The sequence below is a fragment of the Jaculus jaculus genome, chromosome 10, assembly GCF_020740685.1.
Source record: "Jaculus jaculus isolate mJacJac1 chromosome 10, mJacJac1.mat.Y.cur, whole genome shotgun sequence".
Classification (NCBI taxonomy): domain Eukaryota; kingdom Metazoa; phylum Chordata; class Mammalia; order Rodentia; family Dipodidae; genus Jaculus; species Jaculus jaculus.
In genome coordinates this window covers 40505821-40528042 of record NC_059111.1, presented here as the reverse complement: position 1 = coordinate 40528042, position 22222 = coordinate 40505821, and the positions used below count along the sequence as shown (strand labels likewise).

The following is a 22222-nucleotide window of genomic DNA, read 5'->3' as shown; positions in this document are numbered from 1 at the left end:
TGTTGTAAGGAGTTCTACCCTTCCGTTGGCTCTTACATTCTTTCTGCCACCTCTTCCACAATGGACCCCAAGCCTTGGAAGGTGTGATAGAGATATTTCAGTGCTGAGCACTCCTGTTTTTATTACTATGGCTCTGTAATACAGGTTAAAATCAGGTATGGTGATACCACCAGCCTTATTTTTGTTGCTCAGTATTGTTTTAGATATCTGAGGCTTTTTATGATTCCAGTTGAATTTTTGGATTGTTTTTCTATTTCTGTGAAGAATGCCATTGGAATTTTGGTGGCGATTGCATTAAATGTGTAAATTGCTTTTGGTAACATTGTCATTTTCACAACACTGATTCTTTCAACCAAGAACAAGGGGCAGAATGTGGTGGTTTGATTCAGGTGTCCCCCATAAGCTTAGGTGTTCTTTTTTTTTAAAATTTTTTGTTTATTTTCATTTATTTGAAAGTGACAGAGAGACAAAGAGGCAGATAGAGAGAGAGAGAGAGAGAATGGGCGAGCCAAGGCTTCCAGCCTCTGCAAACGAACTCCAGACGCGTGCGCCCCCTTATGCATCTGGCTAACGTGGGACCTGGGGAACCGAGCCTCGAACCGGGGTCCTTAGGCTTCACAGGCAAGCGCTTAACCGCTAAGCCATCTCTCCAGCCCTCTTAGGTGTTCTTAATGCTAGATTCCAAGCTGATGGAGATTTTGGAATTAATGACCATTGGAGGCAGTGTATTGTTGAGGGTGGGCCTATGAGTATTATATCCAGTGTCCCCTTGCCAGTGTTTGGCATACTCTCCTGTTGCTATTGTCTACCTTATGTTGGCTGGGGGTGATATCCACTCTCTGCTCATGTCATCATTTTTCCTGCCATCATGGAACTTCCCCTCAAGTCTGTAAGCCAAATTAAATAATTTTTTTTTTTTCTAAAAGCTGCTCTTGGTCGGATAATTTCTGCTAGCAATGTGAACCTGACTGCAACTGTAATGTTCATACTGAGAGTGGGGTCATTTGCTACAAGACACCTGACTGTGTGGCTTTGGCCTTTTCAGCTGATTTTCAAGAGGAATGTGGATGAATTTCAAACCTTGGCCTAAGAGATGCCTTGCCAAGTACAGCTTGATGGACTATTCTGGTCAGGGTTGAAAGACCTGAATTCAGTAAGAACTATGGAGTCTTAGGTTTGGCTTATAAGGGTGAAAAGGAGCTTTGTCTGGACTGGGCTAGAAGCAGTTTGTGTGAGAGGCTTCTGATCTATCCCTGTCCTGAGAACTTGTGCAGGTTTGCAGTGCATAAATACAGGCTGGTATGAGTAGAGAAATATGGCACAGAAAGAAATCTTTCAGCTGAAATTGCTGCCCACCCAGCTGCAATTATATGAGATATTACACCCATTGAGACTGGGCTACCTGACCTGCATTGGGGCAACAGGAAGAATGTAGACTCTTTTGAAGGGGCCTGAGTGCTCAAGGAATGTCCTGTTCTTCAAAATCTGCTTTATTCTTCTCTGGATTAGTAAATTGTCACGGGTGTTATAGAGTATAAGAAGTGCAAGAGAGGGTCATTGAATTTGCAACATGGTCTTGTGTTTTGAAAATGGCCATGACAAAGTGAAGCAGGTTTTCTGGATGCCTACATGGAGATCATATGGAATTGTGAGGATGAACTGTGGGTTGTGGTGGAGACCCAGTGGAGATGCTGGGATCACAAGATGGGTTCTAAGGAAAGCTGCTGGACCTTGATGAAGTTTTCTAGGACTTTGGGTAGCCTATCTAGAGGGGCAGAATTGGAACTCCAGAGACTTGTTGCTAGTTAGAATTACTGGACCTGGAGATTTATCACTGGCTAGAGCTTCTGGACTTGAAGCTATGGAGTTTGATGTTTGCACTGGTTGTTTAAAATCTTGTATCAGTCTTATTTTCTTTATTGTGCCCAATGCCTTCTTTTGCAGTGTGAATGCTTATTCTGTGCCATAATGGTTTTTGGGGGGATTTTTTTTTTTGTATTATTGCTTAGTTAAAAGATCTCTGAATTTGGGAATGTTTGAACATTATTAGGATTAATAAAAAAATGTGGGGACTTTGAAAGTTGGACTGAATGCATTGTATTTTCTATTATGTATGGTTATCAGTTTATGGAGTCCAGAGGTGGAATATGGTAGTTTGATTCAGGTGTCCCTAATAAACTTAGGTGTTCTGAATGTTCCAAGCTGATGGTTATTTGGGAAGTAATACCTCCTGGAGGCAGTGTATTGTTGGAGGTTGGCTAATGAGTATTATAGCCAGTGTCTCCTTACCAGTGTTTGGCACACTCTCATGTTCTGTTGTTGACCTTATGTTGGCCAGGGGGTAATGTCCACCTTCTGCTCATGTCATCATTTCCCCTGACATCACTGAACTTAACCTCAAGTCTGTAAGCCAAAATAAATCCTTTTTTTTTCCTCAAAAGCTGCTCTTGGTCAAGTGATTTCTGCCAGCAATACCAACCTGACTGCAACACTTATTATTTACTTTTTTGAGTTCTTTGTATATTTGGGATATTAATCCTCTGTCAGATGTATAGCTGGTAAAGATTTTCTCCCATTCTGTAAGTTGTCTCTTTGCTGTATTTAAAGTGTACTATGATGTACAAAAGCTTTGTAATTTCATGAGGTCCCAGCAGCTGATCTGTGGTTTTATTTCATGAGCAATTGGGGTTATATTCAGAAAGTCTTTGCCAAAACCAGTATGTTGAAATATTTCCCCTACTTTTTCCTCTAGTACTTTCAGAGTTTCAGGTTTGATATTAAGGTCTCTGATCCATTTGGACTTAATTCTTGAGCATGGCGAGAGATAAGGATCTATTTCCATCCTTCTACAGATACATATCCAGTTTTCCCAGCATCATTTGCTGAAGAGGCTGTCTTTTCTCCAATGAATATTTTTGTCATTTTTGTCAAAGATGAAGTGGCTGTGACTGTGGCTGTAGCTACCCACACTTATATCTGCTTGGATCTCCATACTTGTTATAGGTCTATTTAAGTGGTTAATCTCATCTTGATTTAATTTAGGTAGGCCATATAAATCAAGGAAGTCATCCATTTTTTTTTCAGATTTTCAAACATAGTGGAGTATATGATCTTATAGTATGTCCCTATGAGTTTTTTAAATTTCTCTCTTATCTGCTGTGATGGTGCCTTTTCATCTCTAATTTTATTAATTTGTTTCTTTTTTCTGTTTATTTTGATCAAATTTGCTAAGGGTTCATCAATTTTGTTTATCCTTTCAAAGAACCAACTTTTTGTTTCATTGATTCTTTGGATTATTTTTTTGTTTCTATTTCATTAATTTCTGCCCTAATCTTTATTATGTTTTCCCATCTACTGATTTTTGGTTTGCCTTATCCTTCTTTCTTCCAAGGCCTTAAGATGAAGCATTAAGTTCTTTACTTGTGACCTTTCTAATTTCTTTCTTTCTTTTCTTTTGCTTTCTTTCTTTCTTTCTTTTTTTTTTTTTTGAGGTAGGGTCTCTAGCCCACCTGACCTGAAATTCACTATGTAGTCTCAGGGTGGCCTTCAACACATGACAATCCTCTTACCTCTGCCTCCTGAGTGCTGGAATTAAAGGTGTGCATCCTTGTATTAACTGGTATTTGAGTATGGTTTGTTTTTTCCAGGTTCTTTTTTTTAAGCCTCGAACCGGGGTCCTTAGGCTTCACAGGCAAGCGCTTAACCGCTAAGCCATCTCTCCAGCCCCCAGGTTCTTTATGTGTGTGCTTTTCTTTCTATTCAGCATGGAGGATAACTTCAAGTATTTTCTGTAGAGCTGGTTTTGTTTTCAAATATTCCTTTAGCTTGCTTTTGTTCTGGAATGTCCTTACTTCTCTGCCTATTTCAATGGATAGCTTTTCAGGATAAAGTAACCTTGGTTGACAGTTGTTATGTTTAAGAAGTTGGAATACATCATTCTAAGCCCCTCTGGCTTTTAAAATTTGTGTTGAGTAATCTGCTGTGATCCTGATGGGATTTCCTTTGTATGTGACTTGATTTATCTCTGTAACTGATTTCAATATATTTTCTTTGTGTTGTGTGTTTGGTAGGATAATCATAATATGGTGAGGAGAGAGTTCTATTCAACTTTGGTCTGTTTGGTGTTCCAAAAGCTTCCTGTATCTTCATTGACATCTCTTTCCCAATTTGGGGGAATATATATAATTTTGTTGAAAACACCCACTATGCCTTTGGAATGAAATTTTTTTCCTTCTGCTATACCCTGAATTCTTTTTTTTTTTTAAATTTTTTTTTGGTTTATTTTTATTTATTTATTTGAGAGTGACAGACAGAGAAAGAGGCAGAGAGAGGGAATGGGCATGCCAGGGCCTCCAGCCACTGCAGACGAATTCCAGACGTGTGCGCCCCCTTGTGCATCTGGCTAACGTGGGTCCTGGGGAATCGAGCCTCGAACCGGGGTCCTTAGGCTTCACAGGCAAGTGCTTAACCACTAAACCATCTCTCCAGCCCTATACCCTGAATTCTTATGTTTGATATTTTCATAGTGTCCTGAATGTCTTGAAATTCCCATTCATACCTTCCTATTAGTTTGTCTTTCTCTTTGGTGGACTGTTATTAGTTCTGCCACCTGGTTTTATAGTTTAGATATTCTATCCTCTTCTTCATCCATTCTACTGGTGAGATTTTCTACAGAGGTTTTTTTTTTTTGTGTGTGTGTGTGTGTGTGTGTGATTTACTGTGTTTTTCCCTGCTAGTATTTCTGACTGGTTTTTCTTCATTATTTGTATTTTCTTATTCATATATTGTATTTACCTCTTTGTTTCATTAAGTTGGTTTCCTGTGTCTTCTTTGATTACTTTGATTTCCTCAAGCATATTTGTAATCATTATTTTAAAATGTTTCTCAGGCATTTCCTCCAAATCAGTTTCACTGGAGTTCATTTCTGATGGATTTATAATTTTGGTGGATTTATATTGTTTTGATTTTTTGTGTTTTATTTTTGTATTATAATGTATAGGTTTTTACATCTTAGATTAATTTAATACTTGTATTTTCTAATTATCTGCAGTATTGTTAGATGTATCAATCAACAGTATATATATTCAGGGTAGGAGCTTAACATACTAGGTGTGGCTTTTAAGACTCTCAGAGTAACCACAATAGTGATACTAGGTGTTGGGTTTCCCTGCTTTGAGAGTATCTAGTAGGCTGGATAGAACAAAATACAGGCAAATTATAAAATTTAACTAAACAATATACACATTCAATGAAAAACAGTACAGAGTATATATGAAAGAGTAGGTATTGCAACAAACATATCCTCTAACAAAGTCAAAGTCCCTAAGGATGTATGTTGCCACACACCCTTAATCCTGTCAACTTTGAGGCTGAGGAGACAAAGGCACTATAAATCAGGAAGCAACAAATGACAAGCCCCAAATATAGCTTATTTAAGAATGGCAAATCTGACTGTTCATTTGACTTAACATATAATTTATACTGACATGGTAGGTGCAATTAGCACTTCTGATGCAAGCCTATATACCAGGCTTTTTTTGGTGGGTACTGACTTGGTGTAATCCCAGTTACATTTTGGGATGGCTTTGGTCTCATTTATGCTGTGTACCCTCTTGGGTCCCTCTTTACTGTGCTGCAGGCTCAGGCAATCTGGCTGGGTCATTGGATCACTGCTCTGATAGCCTGTGCTGGGTGCTGTGTAGGTGAGTTCCCTTCCCCAGGTCTCTGGTGCTTGCTGGTGCTTGTGCTGGCAGTGGGGCAGGGGATTGTGGCTGAAGTTCTTCTGCTGGTCCTTGTGATCCTTTTCCTCATGAGCTGCTCTGCTTGTCCCTGCTGTCCTCCGCTTCACATTTCTTGAGTTTGAGAGGAGACTGGTATGAGTGGAAAATCTCCTCACCTGGCTTTTCCTGTGGCTCAGGCCAATCCTGGTGGACCTGGTGCCACTGCTGCTGGAGTGCTTCTGCCTGCTTATGAGGTCACTAGACATTTTGGGTCTCTCCTACTTCTGTGTTGTGATTGATAATTTATTATACACCTTTACTTTTTAGGATAAGAGCTGTTTTTCTCTCCTTTTCTCCCCTAGGCTGCTTTGGTCTTTTTTTCCTACAGTGCCATCTTAACCAGATGTCTGTAGCACTTTCTCTCTCTCTCTCTCTCTCTCTCTCTCTCTCTCTCTCTCTCTCTCTCTTTTGAGGCAGGGTCTCACTCTAGCCCAGGCTGACCTGGAATTCACTACAGAGTCTCAGGGTAGCCTCAAACTCACAGCAATCCTCCTACTTCTGCCTCCTGAGTGCTGGGATTAAAGGCATGCACCACCACACCCAGCTAAGCCATTTTTTCTTCCAAGGAAAATGCACAACCATGTACATTGCCTGGAATTCTGCCAGTTGTGAAGTTGAAGACTTCCATTCATCATAGTCCTTCAGAGTTGTCCCAGAAAGGGGCTGTAATGCTGCGGTTTTCCATTTCTGGGAGGTGCCCATGTAACATGCTCAATCATCTGTAAATGATGTCCTAGTCTACTTCTTCTCAGTCAGTTGATCATAGGGCACACCCCATGATACCATAGGTGCATATTTGGGTCAGAAGGCATTCTAACAGGAGTAGAGACCATAGGCATTTGGGCAACCTTTTCATGTAACTTACTTTGGCCTTAGGGATTGCTCAAGGTCATTCACAGAAGGCTGTCTTTGGATCCATACTTCTGCCAACCAGTCAAATAGGCTCTTGGCACCTCTTTCAAGTACATGAACAGTGGTATTAAGTCTAAAATCTCTGCTCAATGTGCCCCTTTCAATAAACTCATCCTGATATAATTTTGATATTCCTTCCTCTATCATCCCACATTCTTAAAATTCATTACCAAACATATTCTCCATGCTTTTGCCTGTACAAGTTAGAAAACTCCTGAAATTCTTCTGGGGTGTGCCTCACCTCCTCTTGTGTCTTTCTATCTCACCTTTAGGGACCTGCCTAGCCTTAAGTCTGCATATAGAGGTAGAGGAGAAGATGGATGGGTACTGAGCACCTCCTGCAGGGAGGATCATTGCTGGTTCTTCAGACAAAGAAGGATTAATTCCCTCAGGCAAGTGTGGAGAGGGCAATACTTCATGGTGTTGGGGTGAGGATGCAACTGATGCGAAGGGTGGTGAGGTCACATTCTCATGCAAAACAAGTTTTTCAGAATTTTAGAGTTCAGTGTCCCCAGATTCTTCAAGGTCTTCTCTCACTTCACCATGCCAAGTCATAGGATCCCACTCCTTTACAATCAGTGCCCCCATGTTAACTTCTGATAGTTTGTGAAGCTAGGATTTGAGCTTATGTTGCAAGTTAGCCAGTCTTACAATGAGAGCTTGGGTGTGGTTTTCTACAATTTTGAGTCCTGTTCTGGCTAAGAGGAGACTCTCTTCCAGGCCACCCTTAGAAACGTTCAGATCATGTATGTTGTTTTTTTTTTTTTTTTTTTTTTTTTTTTTTTTTGTGTGTGTGTGTGTGTGTGTGTGTGCTGGGTAGAGACAAGAAAATTTATATTTGCAATTTACTTTCATCAGTAACATCAATTAATGAGCACATTCTCAATAAAATAACATCTGTTGACAACCACAACCATTAGGTACATTGATTTCATTCATTTCTGTGGATAACCATTACATTAAACACAGTGCTTTACAAAGCTGCTGAAATTCATATGGCTGCTTAAAATGAATTGTAAGACATTTATTTTCAGTTCTGGTGAGATTAGATTTAAAAAAAATTAATGTTTGGTTAAGAATTTATTTTATGTAAATGTGTTCCTCATGCTACAATACAACCCTTCAAAGTTTATTAAATACATGTCAGTATTCACCCTCAAAACATTTAAATTTAAATAATGACCTGTAGCCACAGCTTCTAAACTCCTGTAAGGCAGCATCAATATCTGAAAGAGAACACTATTAACTGTAGTATAAATTCCCGTCTCAATGAAAATTCAAAGCAAATTAAAGATTATTGAATTACTAAACCTCGGTAGAGTCCATTACTTAATATGCCTACTTCTTAACTTTCTAAACTTGTTTCTTTTAAAAACTTGTTCTTAATTGAATCAATATCTGAACCCTACATCAAAGCAACTTTCTCCCCTGTTTTGTAAAAGCTTCCCCTAACAATTCTCATGTAATCTGGAAATGAGAATCATTGTTCTACCAGAATAGCAAAGCAAAAAACATAAGTAAAAACTTAAAAGGGACTTCTGGTTAAGATGGCAGCTTAGGTACCACGCCAAAGCAGCCTAGGGGGGAAAAGACTGAAAAAACTCAGCAAAATACATACTTTTACTAAAAAGTGAGATGTATAGGAAATTGAAACAGCAGTGGAGAAGTAGAAGAGATCCACAGCCCACACAGGCTGGCAAAAGCGGCCCGGCAGGTCTGCCAACCGTAGTGGTAGCAGCACACCAGAAAGCCACCAGACTCGGCTCGAGCCACAGGAAAAGCCAGGTGATGGGATTTTCCACTCACACTGGAGCTCTTCACAACTCAAGAAATGTGAAGGGAGAGTGGCAGTGAGCAATGGAGGAGCAGATCACAAGGTAGAAGAACACATGGAACAGCAAGAGAACTAGAGCAGCTGTGGCTCCCTTGCCTCCCCCACCACCTGTGCCCAGCTCCAGCGAACAGAGCAGCGGCTCTGGGACCTGGCCACGCCAACTTGAGCTGACAGCAGGACCCAAGCAGGATCAGAGTCTGGCAGCAACATCAGTGGCTCCAGCACCAGCAGCAGTGGCCCCAGCAGCAGCAGATCCAGCAGCAGCAGCATAGGATCCAACAGTGGCAGCTAAAGCAGCAACAGTAGCGGCAGCAGCAGTGGTGGACACAGCAGAGGCGACAGACCCAACAGCAGCAGCTTTAGCAGCAGTGGCAAGAGAGCCAGCAGCAACAGCTTCAGGAGCAGCAGTGGCAGTTTCAGCAGTGGGGGTGCCAATCTGCAGGGCTACAGTTGCCAGGCACGGTTTGCCCCACAGGAAAAGCCAGTGCCCAGCTACAGATATCAGAACAGAAGCCCAACGACCCAGCCAGCAAGTTGACTGAGACCAAAATAATCCAAAAAGGTAACTGGGATTGCACCAGGGAAGGGTCTCACTTGGTCACAAGCTGACTTGGATCCCTCAACAGATGAGATATATTAACCTCTTTGTTGATAGAGGATCTGGTTGTTATAATAACTACTCTTGCATAAATACTTGGTGCTGTTTTTGATTGAATGTGTACAGTGTTCAATTAAATTTTAGAATCTACCTGTATTTTATTCCACTCAGCCTACTTGAATACACCTGTAGCAGGGAAACTCAACCCCTAGGAACACCTTTGTAGATATTCTGAGAATCTTAAGAGCCACACCTAACACCTTAAGCTCCTACCCTGAAGATATATAACATCAAATCAATTGATAGAGCTAAGAATACCCAGATGGCTAGAAAATCCAAGCATAAACGTAATCCAAGATGCAAAAATATATACATTATAAACCAAGAAACACTAAAAAGCATGACAGTATAAATCCACCTAAAAGTATTAATGCATCAGAAATGACCACCAGTGAGAATGAGTTAGAGGAAAAGCCTGAGAAAGATTTCAAAAGAATGATTGTAAACATGTTCAAAGAAGTCAAAGAACAAATCAAAGGAATCAAAGAAGAAATCAAAGAGGAAATCAAAGGAATCAAAGAGGAAATCAAAGAAGATTCAGAACATCAATTTAACGAAATAAAGAAGGCAATACAAGATACAATTAAGGAAATATAAATAATAAAGAAAAACCAGTCAGAATTACTACCAGTGAAGAACACAGTTAATGAAATAAAACACTCTGTAGAAAATCTCACCAGTAGAATGGATGAAGGAGAGGACAGAATATCTAAGCTAAAAGACCAGGTGGCAGATCTAATACAGTCCAACAATGAGAAAGACAAACTAATAGAAAAATACAAATGGGAATTTCAAGATATTTGGGACACTATGAAAAGATCACATATAAGAATTCAGGGCATAGTAGAAGGAGAAGAATTCCACTTCAAAGGCATTGTAGGCAAATTCAACAAAATCATAGAAGAAAACTTCCCCCAAATTGGGAAAGAGGTGCCAATGCAGATACAGGAAGCCTTTAGAACCCCAGCCAGACAAAACCTGGAAACAACCTCTCCTCGTCATATTATAATCAAACTACCAAACACACAAACCAAGGAAAAAATATTGAAAGCAGTTAGAGAGAAAAATCAAGTTACCTACAAAGGCAAGCCCATCAGGATTACAGCAGATTATTCAACACAATCTTTAAAAGCCAGAAGGGCTTGGAGTGATGTATTCCAAGTTCTGAAAGATAAAAACTGTCAATCAAGGTTACTATGTCCTGCAAAGCTATCCATTCAAATAGACGGAGAAATAAGGACATTCCCCAACAAAGCAAGCTAAAGGAGTCTTTGAAGACAAAACCAGCTCTACAGAAAATACTTGATAGGATCCTCCATGCTGAAGAAAAGGAAAAGCACACATATAATAAACCTGGAAAAAACAAGGAATACACAAATACTAGTTAACACAAGAGGGCAAAGGTAGAACCGGAACCACAAAAAAAAAAAAAAAAAAAAGAGGAAAACATACATACACACCTTTCAATAATATCTGTTAATATCAACGGCCTCAATGCCCCAACGAAAAGACATATGTTTGCAGATGGGGTTAAAGAGCAGGATCCTACAATTTGTTGTCTCCAAGAAACTCACCTTTCTACAAAGGGTAGACATTAGCTTAGGGTGAAAGGTTGGAAAATGGTGTTTCAAGCAAATGGGCCTAGAAAACAAGCAGGATTGCTATCCTAATATCTGACAAGGTAGACTTCAGTCCAACGTTGGTCAAGAAAGATAAGGAAGGTCACTTTATATTGATTAAGGGCACACTCCAACAGGAGGACATTACAATCCTAAACATATATGCACCTAACATGGGGGCTCCCAAATTCATCAAACAAACGCTATTGGTACTAAGGTCACAGATAACACCAAACAGTGGTGGTGGGTGACTTTAACACCCCACTCTCATCAATTGACAGGTCATCCTGGGAAAAATAAACAGAGAGGCATCTGGACTAAATGAGGTTATAGAAGGAGTGGACCTAACAAATATATACAGGACATTTCATCAAATGCTGCAGAATATACATTCTTTTCAGCAGCACATGGAACATTCTCTAAAATAGACCATATATTAGGACACAAAACAAATCTTAACGTTTCAGGAAAATTGAAATAATTCCATGCATTCTATCTGACCACAAAGGGATTAAACTACAAATCAGTAGAAAGAAAAGCTATAGAGCATACACAAAATCATGGAAACTAAACAATACACTACTAAATGATGAATGGGTCAATGAAGAAATCAAGAAGGAAATCAAAAAATTTATAGAGTCAAACGATAATGAGAACACAACATATCAAAATCTTTGGGACACAATGAAGGCAGTTGTAAGAGGTAAATTTATAGCCTTAAGTGCCTATATTAAGAAATTAGAAAGGTCGTAAGTAAACAACCTAATGCTTCACCTTAAAGCCTTGGAAAAAGAAGAACAAAGCAAAGCAAAAATCAGTAGATGGGAAATAATAATAAAGATTAGGGCAGAAATTAATGAAATAGAAACAAACAAACAAACAAACAAAAACAATCCAAAGAATTAATGAAACAAAGAGTTGGTTCTTTGAAAGGATAAACAAGATTGATAAACCCTTAGCAAATCTGACCAAAAGAAGAGACACAAATTAATAAAATCAGAGATGAAAAAGGTAACATCACAACAGATTCCAGAGAAATTCAAAAAATCATAGGGACATACTATAAAAGCATATACTCCTCAAAGTGTGAAAATCTGAAAGAAATGGATGATTTCCTTCATTTATATGTCCTACCTAAATTAAATCAAAATGAGACTAATCACTGAAATAGACCTATAACAAACATGGAGGTCCGAACAGTTATCAATAATCTCCCAACTAAAAAAAGCTCAGGCCCAGATGGATTCACTGCTGAATTTTACCAGACCTTTAAGGAAGAGCTAACACCATTGCTTCTTAAGCTTTTCCAGGAAATAGAAAAAGAAGGAATTCTACCAAACTCCTTCTATGAGGCCAGCATCACCCTGATAGCATAACCAGGCAAAGATAGAACAAAAAAAGAAAATTACAGACCAATCTCCCTCATGAACATAGATGCAAAAATTCTCAACAAAATATTGGCAAACAGAATACAAGAGTATATGAAAAAGATCATTCACCCTGACCAAGTAGGCTTTATCCCAGAGATGCAGGGATGGTTCAATACATGCAAATCTATAAATGTAATACATTATGTAAATGGATTGAAGGACAGAAATCACATGATCATGTCATTAGATGAAGAGAAAGCATGATAAAAGTCTTACAGAGACTGGGAATAGAAGGAACATATCTCAATATAATAAAATCTATTTATGACAAGCCTACAGCCAACATATTAATAAATGGATTAAAACTGGAAGCTTTTCCACTAAAATCAGGAACAAGACAAGGGTGTCCACTGTCCCCACTGTTATTTAATATAGTTGTGGAAGTCTTAGCCATAGCAATAGGGCAAGAAACACACATAAAAGGGATACAAATTGGAAAGGAAGAGATCAAGTTATCATTATTTGCAGATGACATGATTCTATACATAAAGGACCCTAAAGACTCTACAAGCAAACTGTTAGAGCTGATAAAAACCTACATCCTTGTAGCAGGATACAAAATAAATACACAGGAATATGTAGCCTTCATATATGCTAACAACAAACAAACAGGATGAAATAAGAGATTCACTCCCATTCACAATTGCATAAAAAAACATAAAATAAAGTTCCTTGGAATAAACCTAACCAAGAAAGTAAAGAATCTCTACAATGAGAACTTTAAAACACTCAAGCGAGAATTTGCAGAAGACACTAGAAAGTGGAGAAACATCCCTTGTTCCTGGTTTAGAAGAATCAATATTGTGAAAATGGCAATCTTACCAAAAGCAATCTACACATTTAATGCAATCCCTATCAAAATTCCAAAAGCATTCTTCATGGAAATAGAAAAAACAATCCGAAAATTCATTTGGAATCACCAAAAACCTCGAATATCTAAAATAATTCTGAGCTACGCAAATAAGGCTGGTGGTATCACCATACCTGATTTTAGCCTATACTACAGAGCCATAGTAACAAAAACAGCATGGTACTCGCACTAAAATAGACATGTAGGTCAGTGGAACAGAATAGAAGACCCAGATGTAAGCCCAAGTAGCTATAGCCACCTGATATTCGATAAAAATGCCAAAAATATTCATTGGAGAAAAGACAGCCTCTTCAGCAAATGGTGTTGGGAAAACTGAATATATATCTGCAGAAGGATGAAAATAGATTCTTCTCTCTCGCCATGCACAAGAATTAAGTCCAAATGGATTAAAGACCTTAACATCAGACCTGAAACTCTGAAACTGCTAGAGGAAAAAGTAGGGGAAACCCTTCAACATATTGATCTTGGCAAAGACTTTCTGAATACAACCCCAATTGCTCAGGCAATAAAACCACAGATTAATCACTGGGACCTCATGAAATTACAAAGATTTTGCACTGTAAAGGACACAGTGAAAAAAGCAAAGAGGCAACCTACAGAATGGGAAAAAATCTTCGCCAGCTATATATCTGGTAGAGGATTAATATCTAGGATATACAAATAACTCAAAAAGTTAAATAATAAGGAATCAAACAAGCCAATCAAAAAATTGCCTATGGAGCTAAATAGAGCATTCTCAAAGGAAGAAATACGAATGGCATGTAAGCATCTAAAAATTTCCTACGTCACTAGTCATCAGGGAAATGCAGATTAAAACTACATTGAGATTCCATCTCACTCCTGTCAGATTGGCCACCATCATGAAAACAAATGGTCCTAAATGTTGGCGGGGATGTGGAAAAAAAGGAACCCTTCTACACTGCTGGTGGGAATGCAATCTGGTCCGGCCATTGTGGAAAACAGTGTGGAGGTTCCTAAAACAACTAAAGCTTTGTCTACCATATGACCCAGCTATAGCACTCCTAGGCATATATCCGAAGGAATCATCTCATTTCCTTAGAAGTACGTGCTCAACCATGTTTATTGCTGCTCAATTTATAATAGCTGGGAAATGGAACCAGCCTAGCTGTCCCTCAACTGATGAGTGGATAATGAAGATGTAGCACATTTATACAATGGCGTTCTTCTCAGAGGTAAAGAAAAATGAAGTTATGAAATTTGCAGAAAAATGGATGGACCTGGAAAGGATTATACTAAGTGAGGTAACCCAGGCCCAGAAAGCCAAGCGCCACATGTTCTCTCTCATATGTGGATCCTAGCTACAGATGATTGGGCTTCTGCGTGAGAAGGAAAATACTTAATAGCAGATGCCATTAAGTTAAAAAGGAGATATAAAGGCAAGAGAAAGGAAAGGAGGAGGGTACTTAATAGGTTGATATTGTATATATGTAAGTACAATGATTGACATGGGTAGGTAATTTGATGGAGTATGGAATTTCAAAGGGGAAAGTGTGTGTGGGGGAGGGAGGGAATTACCATGGTATTTTTTTTTAAATTTTTTTAATTTATTTATTTGAGAGCGACAGACAAAGAGAGAAAGACAGATAGAGGGAGAGAGAGAATGGGCGCACCAGGGCTTCGAGCCTCTGCAAACGAACTCCAGGCGTGTGCACCCCCTTGTGCATCTGGCTAACGTGGGACCTGGGGAACCGAGCCTCGAACCAGGGTCCTCAGGCTTCACAGGCAAGTGCTTAACCACTAAGCCATCTCTCCAGCCCCCATGGTATATTTTTTATAATCATGGCAAATGTTAATAAAAATAAAAAAAAAACTTAAAAGTGCAGTGTAAGAAAAGTTCAGGGGCATGGAGAATGAGATATACAAATCAAAAAGGCTCACTCAATTTTTTGAACATCTTTCACCTTTTTCAAGTTCCAAAGCCCAGAGATCAATATGTATTACACTCTACAGATGTCAGTTCATATCAACTAACAATACCTAAGGCTGGGGTGGAGACGGTAGCGTGCTTGTAGCAGCCAAGTGGCCCAGGGCTCCATCCCCAGCTCCACTGAAACAAAAACCATCAAAGAATAATTCTTGGAAAGAGCCTGACGAGTTCATTAAAATCATCTGGTATACTAGTGGGGAAGACTAATTTCAGGCCTATGGGAATGAGCACTCATATTCTAGGAGTCATCCTCCTGTGAGCTTATTTTTTTTTTTTTTGTTTGTTTGTTTTTCAAGGTAGTGTCTCACTGTACCCCAGGCTGACCTGGAATTCACTATGGAGTCTCAGGGTGGCCTCGAACTCATGGCAATCCTCCTACCTCTGCCTCCCAAGTGCTGGGATTAAAGGCGTGTGCCACCACACCCAGCCTCTGTGAGCCTATTTGTATTGTTTTTGCTCAAAATTTTAAAAACATAATAATGCAAAATAAGAGAGTCAAACAAAAAGGAGCTAGTCTTCAAGGAAATTTTGTATCTATCAGTTTTTAGTAGAAAAGTCCTTTATTTTGGAGCTACTGAAAGAGAATTCATAAAAAAGAAAATAAGTTATTTCAGATAAATTCTATGATAGGTGTGATGCAGTAAAGACTAGCATAGCAAGTTATTTTAAACATCCTGACTGTATAAATTAGACAGTTTGGAATGCTTTAACTTCTGTGAAAATGTAGGTTCAATCTAATTTTATACCAATTTTTACACTTATCATAGATCCTATATTGTTCTAGAAGTTAGCTTTTTATCATGCAAAAATGAGAATAAACTTACAGCTACCTATCAAATGAAGGAGCTGTAAAATTATTCTTCTAATATTGCTTTGAAAATATACCTCTAGTTGTTAAACGAAGTTCTAACTCTTCCAAATGTATTGTGTAGCTGGGAGTTTTCAGTCATCATCTACGGTTGGCTTGATTGTCACTCCTCTTCTTATCTGACCCCAACCAATTAAGCTCCAATGTTTCTCAACCCTTCGGCTAAGGGCAATTTTTTCTCCTACTTCTGTGCACACAGGATTAGTCAATACAATTTTGCCCAAATCAGCCTTCACAGCACTAACTCTCCCTCCTGTTGACAAGGATCCAATGTTGACCATAAGTACTCAATTCTTAGATAGCTTTTGGACCTTTGCTGCTTTCTTGTCTCCTCCAGTGCACACATCTAGAAGGTGTCTCAATAGGAAATAGGAAATTCCTAACTCAGTGAATATAAATCTCCAACAGCACCAAACACTGGTCCCACCATTCTGTCAGCCCGGCACAGAGGAGGGTCAATTTTTGTTCCCACTCCAATAAGACCTCCTGGAGCAGCACACTGAAGATCATTATGCTCTGCAAAAAGTGATGCAATTTTGGAAAAGATTGGTTTACACATGTTTCCCTTTACTATCTTTGGAAACAATACCGGGTCTCACTTCTATCTCCTGGCCTATCTTTAATACTTTTAGAATACTACCACCAGCCACACCACCCTTAAGGTCATCAACTTCACAGCCAGGTTTGTTGACATCAAATGACCTAATAACAATGAGTCGAGGTTCTGAAGTAAAGTCTCATGGGGGTACTGGAATTTTCTTTACTATGTACTCACAGACAACTTCAATATTGTATTTAAGTTGAGCAGAAATTGGAATAATTGGAGCTCCTTCTGCCACTGTTCCTTGTACAAATGCAAGAATGTGTTCATATTGTTCTTTAGCCTGACTTTCTTTTACCAAATCCATTTTATTCTGTAGGATCAAAATATGCTTGAGTTTCATGATTTCTATTGCAGCTAGTTGTTCTGAAGTCTGAGGCTGAGGGCAAGATTCATTACCAGCTATCAATAGAAGAGCTGCATCCATCACTGCTGCACTGTTCCGCACTGTAGCCATCAAAAATATCATGGCCAGGACAGTCAACAAAGGAAACATGCCTGGCTAATTTGAAGTTTCCTTTAGTGTCTGGAATATCTTTAGGAAACTCATCAGGTGTACCACTTCCACAAGACCTATAACATTCTGGCTGACGACAACTTGGGTCATCAAGTTTATAAATCTTAGCATTAGCATATCCAAGCTTGATTGTAATGTTCCTTTCAAGTTCATTTTTGAATCTGACCATGTGAATGCTGGAAATGAAATGGCTTTTACAACAGTAGATTTCCCATGCGCTACGTAACCAATTGTATCTATATTAATCGTAGCTTTTCTGCTGATAATTTCATGTGAAAGTTGCATTAACTTCGTAACGTCCAAAATAGCAAGATCCTGTCGTGAAAGGTGCGGCTGTCCAAGAGTCACTCCAACCTCACCCCCAGCCATCTTGCCCCAAAGCATGTATGTTGGTTTTAAGCTTGGAAATTTCCTGCCTGAGCACCTGTTTTTTCCTCAATAGTTTATCTAGAGATGCTAGAAGCAATCAACCAGCATCATCATTTGTCTTACTTTTCCACAAATATTCAAAAGTTTTAGGTACAGAGTCACTAAATTCCTCACTCTTCACAAGGTATAACTGAGGATCATCAAATACATCTGTCAGAGTTCTTTAAATAGTTCACACCATGGATTATTACAGCCCTCCTTATTGCCAGTAAAAGTGGTCTCCTTATTACCAGTAAAAGTGCCCCCTTTATTACCAGTAGAGCCTTTAGTGGTACTGATATTGGAGAGCCAAGTCCAGAGTGCACCAAGCCCACTAGGGAAATCCATCCTTACAATTCTGTTTTTCTAGAACCACTTCTGGTACCACAATCTGTATTAGTCAGGGTTCTCTAGAGGAACAGTGTAAGGTTCAGGAGTGACCAAGGACTACGGAGACCACTCTGAGGCAAAGACGGAAGTTTTTATTCAGGGGGAAAAAACACAAGCTGCCAGAACTGACTCTCAAGAGCAGTCAGCTTGGGGTTATGGCTTTATAGGCTCTTCAGTTGGGGGAAGGGAAGGAATTTCTTTGTGGGGGCAGTAAATCTCTGTTCTTTACATTAGCCATAGGGTGAGACCAGAAGCGACCCAGTGAGAGATAGGGGGCAGTAAATCTAGACTTGGAGCCTTGTTATGCAGGGGAGGGATAATGCCTGGACAATTTCTCAAGGAATGTTGATGACTCACTTTGCACTCCTGCTGTAACTTAATTTTGTTCTGACCTAACATTCCAGCCATTTGTTAATGATAAGAGATGAAGGTTCATGCTGACCATAAGAGCAATGAGTTATTATGGGAGAGGCAGTCAATGGGTCTCTCTTTAGGGCAGGTGATGTGGAGGACATGGTGGTGAGAGGTGGCAGAGTGGTGAGATTGACAGTGCCAGTGTAGCATGCTATTATGACTTGGCCCTGAGTAAAGCAGACTTCTTTCATAATCAGGGCAGTCACTGGCAGACATCTATTATAGAGAAGGTGAAGGAGATGGGCTCTGAGCATCCCATGAGAAGACAGAAGGGAGAATAAAGTAGCTTGTTGTTTAGTTACTTATTTGTTTTTGCTTTTTTTTGAGGTGGGGTCTCACTCTAGCTTAGGCTGACCTGGAAATCACTCTGTAATCTCAGGGTGGCCTCGAAGTCATGGCAATCCTCCTACCTCTGCCTCCTGAGTGCTGTGATTAAAGGTGTGCACCACCACATTCGGCTTTAGCTTATTTGTGTCAACAGCTATGACATCAAAATGTCAGGTGTAAAAGAAGGATAAGCATTCAGAGGCAAGGGATAGAGGGGTTGGGGCAAGAGAGAGGAAGCAGAGGGGCATTAGTGTAAAGAGGAACATTCTGGGATTGGGGGAAGAGTGGGAACATGAGAGAGTTTAAGTTGAAGAGGGCCTGTTGGGGTGGCAGTGTACTTATCTCTGGATGAGATAGGGTAAGGGCTAAGGAAGGAGGGGGGTCTGAGGAATAGCTCTGATTCTGGCTAAGGCAAGTGGGAGGAGCTAGGGTAAGGGTAGGTGCAGTTAATTGGGGACAGGCAAAGGCAGAAGGTATGAGTTAATGTTAGAGTTTAGTATTATAAATCAGCATCAGACGGGGGAGCCTATTAGTCTGACTCATTGTTTATAATGTAGTTATATTTTTCTCACTGGGTGATTAAGATCATGTAGGCTGTCAGAATTAACTGTATACTTTGGAGGTCAATAATTGTTCTGTAGGAGAGACTTTCAGGGACCTGTGAGGAGTTCTATGCCTCTCAGTGTTGTTATCTGCTAGGATAAGTTAAGGCCATGCTGACCAAGTGGCTCTCCCTCTTTTGGGAAGTCTGAAGGACTGATTTTTCTCCAATGTGACTTTCCTGTTGCATCATCATTTGTCTTACTTTTCCACAAGTATTCAAAAGTTTTAGATACAGAATCACTAAATTCCTCACTCTTTGCAAGGTATGACTCAGGATCACCAAATACATCTATGTCACATAGTTCTTTAAATAGTATACAACATGGATTTATTACTTTCCCCTTCACAACTCCACTCTGCATCATATCCTCTCCTTCTCTCTATTAGTCTCTTTTATTTTTTTCATATTTATCACTTATTTATTTATTTATTGACACACAATTGGATACTTTAAATAACTTTCAGTATATTTAGTGATATAATTTGAAAGTAAACATCTAAGTTACATGAAAGGGTATTTTCATTAAAACTTTATGTATAAAAATGAGTTTTACATTTCTCGCACATTAATAAAATTTAGCATCAGGTATGGTGGCACACACATACCTGTAACCAAGGCACTCAAGATACTACAGTAGAATCATCATTTTGAGATCAGTCTGGACTAAACCATGATTTCAAAAACAGCCTCCCTATCAAGACCTTTTTTTCCAGAAAGAGAAACTATGAAGATTGCACTAAAAGAATTAATGTTCTTGCCAAACAAAGCATTCTCAACTGGCTACAATTTCTCCACAGTTATTTTTATTTTACAATGAATGATCTGAGTAGGAGAATGATGATACAGGTTACTTGCAGGAACTTTCTAGTATCAAAGAGCAGGTAACATCAAAGGTAAGCAAGCTATCTGCCACACTGAACTATCTGCAGCCTGTGTAACTCTTTCCAATAAGCTCTTTCATGTATATGTAATGCATATTGATTTATGATTTTTAGCGATCAGTACATGTATAAAATACAATCCATACCCTTACAGGGCCACTTATATTTCTGATACAAGTTGAAGTATGGCATCATTTTTCCCTAGATTGTATTCATCTGCTTTATCAACTGAAAAGTTTCTCAAGTTGTTTGAGCATCAAGCTTTTTAGAAAGACTCCTGTACCCCAGGCTTGTAGTACCTTTCTGATGTACCACCTCCTTCCTCCTCCCAAGCACAGGTCACAGGTGAACACCTGATAATGAGTTTTGAATTCTACTGAACATATGGAGCTATTCTTCCTTCTTATTAGGTTTCCCATCATTCTGTGTTATAACATGAAGCAAGAAGTTCCAGTACAACATCACTGCATTTTCTTGCATAACATGGTTTCTGGCTATCAGGAGTATAAGTCATCCTTTCTCAGGAGCATCTGGATTAGGTACCTGGCTAAATTATTTCCCATAGTCAATTGTGTGAGTTCTAATGTAGTTATATTTTCTATATTATTTACATTTTCACCTGTTCATGTTCTATAAAGTTTCCTATATTCAATAGGTTTCTCCCCTGTGCTCTGGAATAGTGAGATTTTGCTTGTGACCTGATCTTTTCTTATGTCCTTACATCCAAAGGGCTCCATCACCAATAGCAGTGCTCAGATAAGCTTAAGTCAGTATGTTCTACATAGAAAGCTTTCCTGCATTCTTTACATCCAGACTCTCAATGGTATAAATTGTCTGATGTTCAAAGATGCTGTTTACTCAAAACAGATTTCATGCATTGTGGGCACTAACAAAGGTTCTCATCAGTTTGAATTTTCTGATGTCTCCTGAGGTTTGACTTGTCATAAAAATATTTCTTGCATTCCTTACACTCAAAGGGCTTCTCACCTGTATGAGTTCGCTGATGTGAGGTGAGATGTGAGATGCAGTAGAAGGCTTTCTCACATAGCCTACACTTGTAGGGCCTCTCGCCCGTATGATTCCTCTGATGCTGGATGAGTCCTGACTTGCGGTAGGTTTTTGTGTACTGTTTACATTTGTTTTGTAGTGCTCCCTGTTTCCCTTTACTCTCTTGTTTTAACTGTTATCTGAGTGTGGTTTTTTGTTTTCCTTTTTCCTCCTGTGTGTGCTTGGCTTCCTCTTTAGCATGAAGGATTCCTTCAAGTATTTTCTGTAGAGATGGCTTAGTTAGCATAAATTCCATTAGCCTGTTTTTGTTGTGGAATGTCCTTATTTCTCCTTCAGTTTGGATAGATAGATTTGCAAGATAAAGTATTCTTTGTTGACAGTTGTTATCTTTCAGAACTTGGAATACATCATTCTAAGCCCTTCTGGCTTTTAAAGTTTGTGTTGAGTAATCTGCTATGATCCTGAGCCTTTGTATGTGGCTTGCTTTTTCTCTCTGTCTGTTTTCTATATATTTTCTTTGGTTTGTGTGTTTAGTAGTTTAATTATAACATGACAAGGAGAGGTTCTTGCCAGGTTCTGTCTGTTTGGTGTTCTAAGACCTTCCTGTATCTTCATTGACATCTCTTTCCCAATTTGGGGAAATCTCTCTTCTATGGTTTTGTTGAAAATTCCTCCTAAGTCTCTGGATTGAAATTCTCCTTCTACTCCACCCTGAATTCTTATGTTTGATCTTTTCTCAGTGTCCTGGATATCTTGAAATTCCCATTCATACCTTTCTATTAGCCTATCTTTCTTTTTGTTGGACTATGTTAAATCTGCCATCTGGTCTTCTAGTTTAGATATTCTATTCTCTCCTTCATCTATTCTACTGGTGAGGCCTTACACAGAGTTTTTTATTTGACTGACTGTGTTTTTCAGTGCTAGAATTTCTGCCTGGTCTTTCTTCAGTATTTATATTTTCTTTCTCATGTCTTGTAATTATCTCCTTATTTCATTTAGCTTGTTTCCTGTGTTCTCTTGGAATTTCTTCACAAGTTTGTTTTTTCCTTTCAGTTCTTTGTTTTCTTCAAGTATAGATAAAATCATTTTTTTTTTTGAAATCTTTGTTAGGAATTTCATCTAAAACAATCTCCCTGGAGATCATTTAAAATG

The 22222-nt window shown here is 39.1% G+C and overlaps 1 protein-coding gene and 1 pseudogene across 3 annotated transcripts in view; one reads left to right on the top strand and one right to left on the bottom strand.

The window, feature by feature from the left end:
- Positions 1 to 22222, top strand: part of Cd109 (CD109 molecule) — a 289871-nt gene that overhangs the window by 194314 nt on the left and 73335 nt on the right. The gene's annotated exons all lie outside the window — the stretch shown is intronic.
- LOC101604563 lies at positions 15995 to 17407 on the bottom strand (annotated as a pseudogene).